The following is a 9,778-nucleotide window of genomic DNA, read 5'->3' as shown; positions in this document are numbered from 1 at the left end:
AGAAAAAACTCCCTGATTTCGAAAATTTCAAAAATGTACCCATTTAAGAGCGATGAGGTGAAACATTTAGAGTCGGCCCCTCTTATTGATGCAGCCTTGATGAGGCTAGTGAGACATGTTACACTTCCTCTGGAAGATACTGTGTCCTTCAGGGATGGCCTGGAAAGAAAGATTGATACGGACTTGAAACGTATTTATATAACAGCAGGTATGGCTTGTAAACCAGCCTTGGCTCTGGCAGCATTATCAAAAGCTATGGAGGCCTGGACGGATGAAGTTGGTGCAACCCTGGGCAGTATGTCCGAAGAATTGGTCAGGAGATCACCATTACATGAGCTGAGACTCGCTTCGGTCTTTCTGGGGGAGGCGTCCCTTGATATTATTCGCCTTGTAGCACGTGTTATGCTTTCCTCTGTTACGGCTAAACGTGCCCTATGGCTTCGTCCCTGGGTTGCTGATCCTGCCTCCAAACAGGCATGGTGCAGAATTCCCTTTGAGGGATCTTCCCTTTTTGGGAATAAATTGGATTCTGCCATTACACGCGCTACAGGTGGTAAGTCGGGGTTCTTACCCCAGGATCGCCATCTCCTGGGTCAGAGGAGATCTCAATATAGATCAGATCCAGAACGCGCTAGAGATGCCCGTCGCTACAGGCCTGGTCATGAATTTAGAAAAAATTGGAGGAGAAATCAGCCCTCTGGCCAGAAGGCCTCAAAGTCAGCCACATCTGGGGGACGGGAGCCTTCCAAGTCTTTTTGATATAGAGCCTGTCCAGGCGGAGCGGGTTGGGGCCCGGTTACTCCTTTTCCAGCACGTCTGGGCAGCCTCAGTCAAAGACTATTGGACAATCAAAACAGTGTCAACGGGCCATTCCTGGGTGTTCAGCAGCCCACCCATACACCGATTTGTTCCCGACGGTTCTGCCACACTCAGAAGAAAAGAGACAAATTCTCCTATCTTATACAGATTCCCTGTTGGCCCAAGGAGCCGCCGTTCGGGTTCCAACCGAGGAAAGGTTCAAAGGCATTTACTCCCCCCTTTTCATGGTCCTCAAGAAGAGTGGTTCCTGGAGGCCGGTCATCGATCTAACACACCTGAACACATTTATAAAGAAAGAAAGGTTCAAGATGGAGACATTGCTAACAATACGCCAGACGATCCAACCAGGCGATTGGCTTATTTCCATAGACCTGAAAGACGCTTACTTTCATGTTCCGATCGCAAGGGAGTTTCAGAAGTATCTCCGCTTTGCAGTGGGTCAAACGCACCTTCAGTTTACATGTCTCCCATTCGGGCTTACAACATCGCCTCGAGTATTTTCCAAGCTCTTACTGGCCATTGTAGCTCTAATCCGGGTCAAAGGGATTCGTTTACACCATTACTTGGACGATCTGCTCTTACTCTCTCAAAACAGAGACCATCTTTTGGCACATCGGGACCAGGTCATTTCTACCCTCACGGAGTTCGGGTGGCTACTGAACAAGGAGAAAAGTCATCTAATTCCAACCCAGTCCTTAACGTTTCTTGGAGCCCGATTCAACACAGTAAAGAGTACAATCTCCTTACCTCTAGAGAAGATTCCGGTGATTCGCGACAGAATCTATCTTGCAATGTCATCTCCCCTTCTCAGGGCCTCACAGTGTATGATGATAATAGGTACCATGGTGGCCACAGCTCCAATGGTGAAGTGGGAGCAATGGAGAATGCGTCCCTTTCAGAGGGGCTTTCTCCAGCAGTGGGATCCAAACTCCGGAGATCATCTGGTTCGGATAACCCCTTCAATGAGGGAGAGTCTTCCTTGGTGGTTACAGCAGAAGAATCTTCTGAATTGCCATTCAATAGCCCCGGTCTCCTGGATAACGGTGACAACGGATGCCAGCAACAGAGGTTGGGGTTCCAACCGAGGAAAGGTTCAAAGGCATTTATGCTTGTCGGAAGTAGCCCAGGGCATGTGGGACTTCCCGTCCCAGAAGGTAGTCTCAAATGTGCTGGAACTTCGGGCCGCCTTCCGTGCCTTACAGGCCTTTCTCCATCTGACATCAGGATCCTCAGTCCTTCTAAGGATGGACAATACGACGGCTGTTTCCTACATCAAAAGACAAGGGGGCACCCGCAGTCTTTCCTTACTGAGGGAAGTAAAGCCGATCATGACTTGGGCCCAGTCAAATCTGTTGAATCTAACGGCAGTCTATCTTCCGGGAATTCAAAATGTCCAGGCGGACTTTCTATCAAGATTTTCTCTGGACAACAACGAGTGGTCTCTCCACATCGAGGTGTTCAACTGGGTTCTGTCTCTGGGAGTTCTACCAGAGGTGGACCTGTTTTCCTCCCCGTGCAACTTCAAGCTGGAGAAGTATTACACGAGATGTCGTTGTCCCCAGGCATTCGGAGTGGATGCATTGACGGACCAGTGGAGGTTCCACAAGGCTTATGCCTTTCCCCCGGTTCCAGTCATTCTCCGTTTTCTGTCCAGGCTCAGGTGGGAAGAAGTCGATGTAGTAGCAGTTGTTCCATACTGGCCCAACAGACCATGGTTCCCTCTCTTGTTACAACTCAGCTACCGGGATCCAGTTCCGCTCCCTCTCAGGCCGGACCTCTTGTCACAGGGAACAATCTATCACCCTTGCCCATATCAGCTTCATCTGATGGCTTGGTTTTTGAAAGGGAAAGGCTGGAGGCATTAGGCTGTCCTGATACAGCCATTTCTACTCTACTAAATGCCAGAAGACCAGGTACCAACAAAGTTTATCAGAGGATTTGGGCAAAATTTGCGGACTACGTGTCTACATTCAACGGCTCATGTAGAGATCCGAAGATACGAGATGTTATCGGTTTTCTTCAGAAGGGTCTAGACTTGTCACTATCTGTAAGTTCCTTGCGGGTCCAGGTCTCTGCGATCTCTGCATTTTCAGGTGTTTCCTGGGCCAAGCATCCTCTCACTAGGCAGTTTTTCAGAGGAGCAAGAAGACTCAGACCTCAGAGAAAGCCGAGGTTTCCAAAATGGGATCTTCCTTTCGTCTTGGATTTTTTCTCAGAAATGCATATGGGTCAAGCATCTATTAAAGATCTCTCTCTTAAGACTGCCTTCCTTGTGGCCATAACATCGGCCAAAAGGGTCTCTGAGATTAGTTCCCTAGGCTGCAAGGAGCCATTTCTCACCTTTTTCCCAGATCGGGCAGTCCTGATTCCTATGTTAGGTTCAAATCCAAAAGTAACAACTGTTTTTCACGAAAATCAGGAAATTGTCCTTCCAATTTTCCAGGCAGATGAAGACTCCAATATTCATCCTCTGGACGTCGGAGAAGTCTTAAAGCAATACCTAGAAGCCACAGCTCCTTTCCGGAATTCTGACCACTAATTCATCTACTTTTATGGGAAGAACAGAGGTCTACGTGCTTCTTCAAGAACTATAGCATCTTGGATTGTCCAAGCTATCCAAAGGGCATATAAGGCTAAGGGTCTGGCTCCCCCGGAAGCGGTTACTGCTCATTCTACCAGTAGCGTTTCTACATCATGGGCAGCTTCCCGTCACGTTTCCCCGGAAGTGATCTGTAAAGCGGCCTCATGGTCGTCAATTAATACTTTTATGACACACTATTGTGTAGAGCCGGCTTCCTTATCCTCAGTTAATTTTGGTGTGAATGTCTTATCTGTTGACGGTGCCAATTAAACCTTCTTTTCTTTATCCAGCAATTGCCCACCCGGGTGTGTATGGCTAGTCATTTCCCATACGTAGGCTGTCATGGAGTCTGTCAGGAAAACGGAAAATTTATATCAAATACTTACCGTAATTTTCCTTTCCTGATGGACTCCATGGCAGCAGGAGTTCCCTCCCATTTGCTGGAGTAGGCTAAGTTACGGAACGTGGTCTCTGACCAGAAGCAAAGATTTATGGGAGTGGAGTCCTATGAGGTAGGAGAGGCGGGGTTAACCCATACGTAGGCTGCCATGGAGTCCATCAGGAAAGGAAAATTACGGTAAGTATTTGATATAAATTTTCCGTTTTCTTGTTATGTCTTTTTACTTTTTTGAATTTGGCGCCGATCTCCGCTCCCGTGCGCCGTAACGTCGCAGGGAACGGAGCTCGGCGGCATTCGGCACTCTGAATCGAGCGGAGGACAGCTCGATCACACAGCGCGGAGGACATCGCTGGATCCAGGGGACAAGGTAAGTAACTCTCCCTGAGTCCTCCCCTGTATCCAGCGATGCGATCCTGAGTCTGGCTCGGGGTTACCGCTCGTGGTGCTGAAATCCCAACCCGAGCCAGACTCGGGATTACCGCTAGGAAGGTTAAGTAGTGGTCTAGGCATGCAGTATTTAGAAATGTGTAAGAATGTAGAAATATAAGAGCCAATTTTGAGTAGTTTCTACCTTTTTGGATCGATTCTCGCAGCAATAATACAGAAAAACTGAAATATGGAAATATGGAAATTATTGAGTTTGATTTACTTGACCACTTCAGCCCTGGAAGAATTACCTCCTTCCTGACCAGGTCATTTTTTGTGATACGGGACTGTGTCACTTTAACTGACAATTGTGCAGTCATGCAACATTGTACTCAAACAAAAAGGATGTCCCTTTTTTTCCCCAGAAAAGAGCTTTCTTTTGATGGTATTTGATCACCTCTGTGGTTTTTATTTTTTGCGCTATAAACAAAAATATAGTGTCAATTTTGAAAAAAACACAATATTTTTTTACTTTTTGCTATTATAAATATCTCAATTTAAAAAGAAAAAAAATTGCATTAAGCGTATATTGATTGGTTTGCACAAATGTTATAGCACCTACAAAATAGGTTATTACTTTATGGCATTTCAATTTTTTAACCTTTTTCTACTAGTAGTGGAGGCAATCTCTGATTTTTATTAGGACTGCGACATTGCAGTGCACAGATCAGACACTTTTGACACTTTTTGAAACCATTGACATTTATACAGCGAGCAGAGCTAAAAAGAGCCACTGATTACTCTATAAATGTCACTGGCAGAGTTTCGGGTTGGCGGCTGGCGTTAATCATGATTAACTTGGGATCTACATGGGGGGGGACAATTTGGGGGGGGGGGCGCTTACTTGACCCCTCTTTCCTGGCTTGCCAAGCTGCATACTCAGGTAAGGGTCTGGTATTGATTTTGGGGGAACCCCACACCATTTGTTTTTAAATTTTGGCGTGAGGGTTCCCCTCCAAATCCATACCAGACTTGAAGTGCCTGGTCTGGATTGGGGGGGGGGGGGGACACCACACAGTTTTTTCCCTTTTTAATTTTGGATAGAGTAATGAAGAGTAAGAACCCCTGTCAGTTTATTTGTTATTTTTTGCCATCTATGTTACATTGGGGAGACTTATCTTTACTTCTTGTCCCATTGCCAAAAGAGGAAAGTGAGAGGAAATCCCTGCAAATCCCTTGCGGTTCCTCAGGTCACCAGAACTAGTGTCTCCATTGAAAAATTTTCTGCGGAAACCCCAAATTTGGGATTTTCTTTTCATTTTACTTTCAATGATAATGGTAGACAGAACAAATAGAGAGGATACATCTCCCTAATTGGGGCACAAACAGCATTAAAAACCTAATAGGCGTTCTAATACCTCTCTACCTGATCCAAAACAAAAAAAACGTTTTTCCTTTAGTTATACTTTAATTAAATCCAAAATATCTTTATAAATGTCAAATATTGAAAGGAAATAGTAAAAAAAAAATGACACATATATAAATACCCTTCTTCCACCAAAAAAAGACAACATTGTATTTTTTTTATTGGTGATAGAAGGGTATTTATAGATGTGTGAGATTTTTGATACTATTTCCATTCAATATTTGACATTTATAAAGATATTTTGTATTTACTTAATAGAATTTAGTTGTTTTTTGAAACACCACATTTGTCCCTTGAAAGCAGGTTCACTTTGACGGGTATTCTCGTCACCTTTTTTCTTTTGTATTAATACATATGCTACAGGGACTGCACTGATTTAGGGCCAGTTTACACTGCATGCAGTCCAGTGCATTTTTGTCTGCATCAAAAATGCAGGGAAAGTCGGTTATATGGTTTTCAATGGTATAGTTCATACCAGTGCGTTCCAGTTCCAGAAAAAAAGTAGAACGTGCTGCATTTTTCCTGCACTGGACTGTACTGAAACGCTGCAACAAAAACGCACTGGAATGCACCAGAGCGCACCTAAATTCACCAGAAATGCACTGGAACACACATGTCCTTATTTAAGGTTAAGAAAAAGAGGGAGAATAATACAATGGGCTGCATCAAAAACACACTGGAACGCATAAAAATGCATCAAAAACGCGCATGCAGAAAAGCATTTGGAACACATCTGGACTTCTATGGTGTGAACTGGCCCTTAGTGAGTTAGCATATTTCTACAGTTTAAACCATTTTACCTTTTTATTAGCAATAAAAACTGACACGGGTTTTAATTCTTCTCCACTGTATGCATCCAACTGGATATCGCATGAGATAAAATACTGCATGGTTTCATGAGATAAATACCAAAATGCGGTATTTTACAAGCGTTTTTTTGAGTGCCCAAAAAATTGTGGTATTTCACTGCATGCAGTATTTTACCTCATTTCTTAGAGCTGTAGATACTACTGTCCCCAATAGGCAATACTGTTCCTTTAATGTGGAACTAAACTCTCTTAATCAACATTGTCTATTTTTAATGTTGATGCCGTCAGCATTACTAAATAGATAGGAAGATATATTATAAATGTACTTGTTTTTACATTTCTTTAGTTGCTTCCTGGTTTCTGGCCTAGGCCAAAATGATGTCATACATCCCAGGAGTGTTTATGGGCATATTTTTCTTTCACCTGGAGGAGGGGTTTTCTCAGCTAAGTACACCCTCCTGCCTGAATTCCAGAGCCAAGGGCAGATGGATTCCAGGAAGTAAATGCTACATGGACCATTTGCCCTTACTCAAGATGGCAATGGCTAGAAATGAAGATGGGTTGTTCTTTAAAGTGATTTCTTAAAGTGACATTAAAGTCAATTTACTTTTATTTTTTTAAAATATCAAACATGTTATAAGTAAACCTGCTCTAGCTCAGAGCAACCCCAATCCTCCTCTTCTTGAATCCCCCACTAGCGCTCCTGGCTCCACCCTCCTACCAAGTGCCCCCACAACAAACAGCTTGCTGTGGGGGCACCCAAGCAGGCTCACTTCCAAGCTGCTACTCTGTGTCCATTAAGACACAGATCTGCGGATTGACCCATCCCCTCTCTCTTCTCATTGGCTCACTGTCTGTGATTGATGTTGCTGTCTCAGCCAATGATGAGGGAGAGTCCCCAGAGAGCTGAGACCTTTGTGCCCATTGCTGGATTTCAATGGGGCTTACGTGCATGAAGGTAAAAAAACCTTGAGCCTTTAGAACCGCTTTATCAAAATGAAGCAGAGAGACATGAATGCATGGGTAAGTTTGCTTTGAATAATAAAAATTAATTAAATAGAGTTTTCAGTTTGCGGTGCTCAGATAGCGTTTAGTTCCACTTTAACTAAGGTGTAATGGGGCATAGCCATCGACCTCTTACCGGCTCACAGGTTGACTTCCCGCACTCCATCCAAGGCTCATCCATGTCAGCTGCAGTAACCTTCTCCCCACAATCAGATAGATACACCTAGCATGACAGTGGCATTCCCACAGACCAGGAAATGTATGGTACTCAGGCTCCCTGTGCCCCTGACATTGCAGCAAACTGACCTAACAGCAGCTTCTTACACAATATGTGTCCTCCACCATGTCCTCTCTATGACTGTCCCTAACCCAGGAACACGTTTTTCCTATTCCTCTCACCAGAGCTCTGGTAATGCTGGGATCTGTAGTTTGAGAGCTAATCTGTATTACATTCTCAGTTTCTCTGAGGACTACACCCCCACAAGTCCTTGCTCCTCCCAGTAGGCTTTGTCCTTTCCCAGGCTGCACAGCAACAGCGTTACAGCTTTCTCTGCTCTCCCTGGAGGTGGTGCACAGCACTGGAAATGTCCAGCATTTCTCTCTTTTCTCCTTTCCTCACTGTCAGAAAGGAGAGGGAGAACAGCTGCAGCACGAGCTGTGTGTGAGTCTGCTTCTTGGCCTTTTGGCTAAGATCAAGTGTAGTGCCTGTTCTTATCAGTTGCCAGAGGAGGCGCCACCAACAAGAGTGTCCCTGCAACGGGGACACAATGGAACACAATAGAAGCGTGCAAGCTCGACTCACACACTGTGGCATGGAATTGAACTTGGTGCTTAATGCTGTGTCAGAAGCTATTCAAAGTGCTGTTCTAGGCAAACCTTAAAGTGTCCCGCTGTGTAAGTAGTAGACTTGAACAGTGTCAACAGACATCATACCGACCATGCCAGATCGGGTCTCTAGGTGTCAGCGTCCCAACGTCTCCGGAGGTCCTGTTCATTGTCATCCAGCCATGCAGCTGCATCAGAGGCTAATTCAAATAATGTAGATTGCCCTCTGGCTGTGACTTTGAGTTTGGCCAGAAACAGCATCACGTAAGTTACTTGGAGTTTCTAGATGTTAGATGTTAGATGTTTCTTTACATCGGCAAATTTAGCTCGCTTTTGTTGCACCTCAGCCGAGAAATCAAGATAAAATGAAACTTTAGTCCCATTAAAATGAGTAGGAACAGGGGAGATATTCAGAGGCAGTGTCTCATCTAAAGCTGAGATGCTGTGCTGTCTGTCTGGCTCATGTGCAGGAGCCTGTGCTTGCAGGGAAATGGCGCAGCCTGTCTCCTGCAGCTTTTTAGTGAAATAAAGCATGTCCCTGGGCTGCTCCTTCCCCTGCAACTTGTGAGCCTTGAGGGACTTACCACTGACCTCCTGTTGTTTATCAGCGCCTAGCACTGTTCTCTGAGGATGTGGAAAGCAGGCACCATCTTGGGCCTTCATGACCACCGTGACCGCAGCATTTTTCTCTCCTTTACGGGTCATCATGGGCCCCCTGAAGCGCTGAAAACACTCCCGGATCACATCGGGTACTGTAGCAGGCGGAATGGGTCAGTGCCGGTCCGGATCGTCAGCAGGAAGAGGATCAGAAGAGGATATGCAGCGGGAGTGTAATGCGTCCGGTCACATGCCCATGGAGATTTTTAAGTGCTGAAGTTTGGCGCCATTCCACGAGTGTGCACAATTTTAAAGGGTCACATGTTAGGTATTTATTTACTTAACGTAACATCATCTTTCACATTATACAAAAAAATCAGGTTATCTTTAGTGGGTTTTATTTATATATTCATGAAACTGTTTTTTTTTTTTTTTAAAAGGCGTTTGAAAAATTGCTGTGCATTGCTGTACATAAAAGGTCATGTAGAAGAGAAGTGTCAGAATTGGCCTGGGTGGCAAGGGGTTATTTACCATAAGTAATATACAAATAATAATTATGTATTGTTTTTAAGCTAATTTACTATATTTCCAAAAACGGTACTCAAGCAGGTGGCTTAACGGGCAAATTACTGGAGTTTGAAGTTATAACTTCAAACCAGTAATTTCACAGTAAATAGATAAATAATAAATCATTATCTTATAACATACAGTTTTCAACAGCAGCAGATTCCCATTCTCCCTCTTAACTGTGTGAGAAAAACATGGGATTGTGGGTAAATCTTATACCCATAAACCCATGTTTTTTTCCTTGTAATTAAGAGGACTGGGCTGGAAGGGAGCATATGTCTTTTAGACACATGCTCCTTCTATGACACTGCAGTGAGAGACGTGGTGTACTTTTTCTAGTATACTTCAGGCGGTGTACACGGTACACAGTACTGTGCACCCAT

At 44.5% G+C, this 9,778-nt stretch overlaps 1 pseudogene; it reads left to right on the top strand.

Annotated features, from left to right (window-relative positions):
* The first annotated feature begins 8,072 nt into the window (after positions 1–8,072).
* On the top strand, positions 8,073–8,185 carry LOC143979982 (U2 spliceosomal RNA; annotated as a pseudogene).
* The last annotated feature ends 1,593 nt before the right edge of the window (positions 8,186–9,778 follow it).

Source organism: Lithobates pipiens, unplaced genomic scaffold (assembly GCF_037356315.1).
Source record: "Lithobates pipiens isolate NorthernLeopardFrog02 unplaced genomic scaffold, aLitPip1_a1.2 Scaffold_13, whole genome shotgun sequence".
Classification (NCBI taxonomy): domain Eukaryota; kingdom Metazoa; phylum Chordata; class Amphibia; order Anura; family Ranidae; genus Lithobates; species Lithobates pipiens.
Note: the sequence above shows the minus strand (reverse complement) of the source record. Positions and strands in the feature narration are given on the sequence as shown.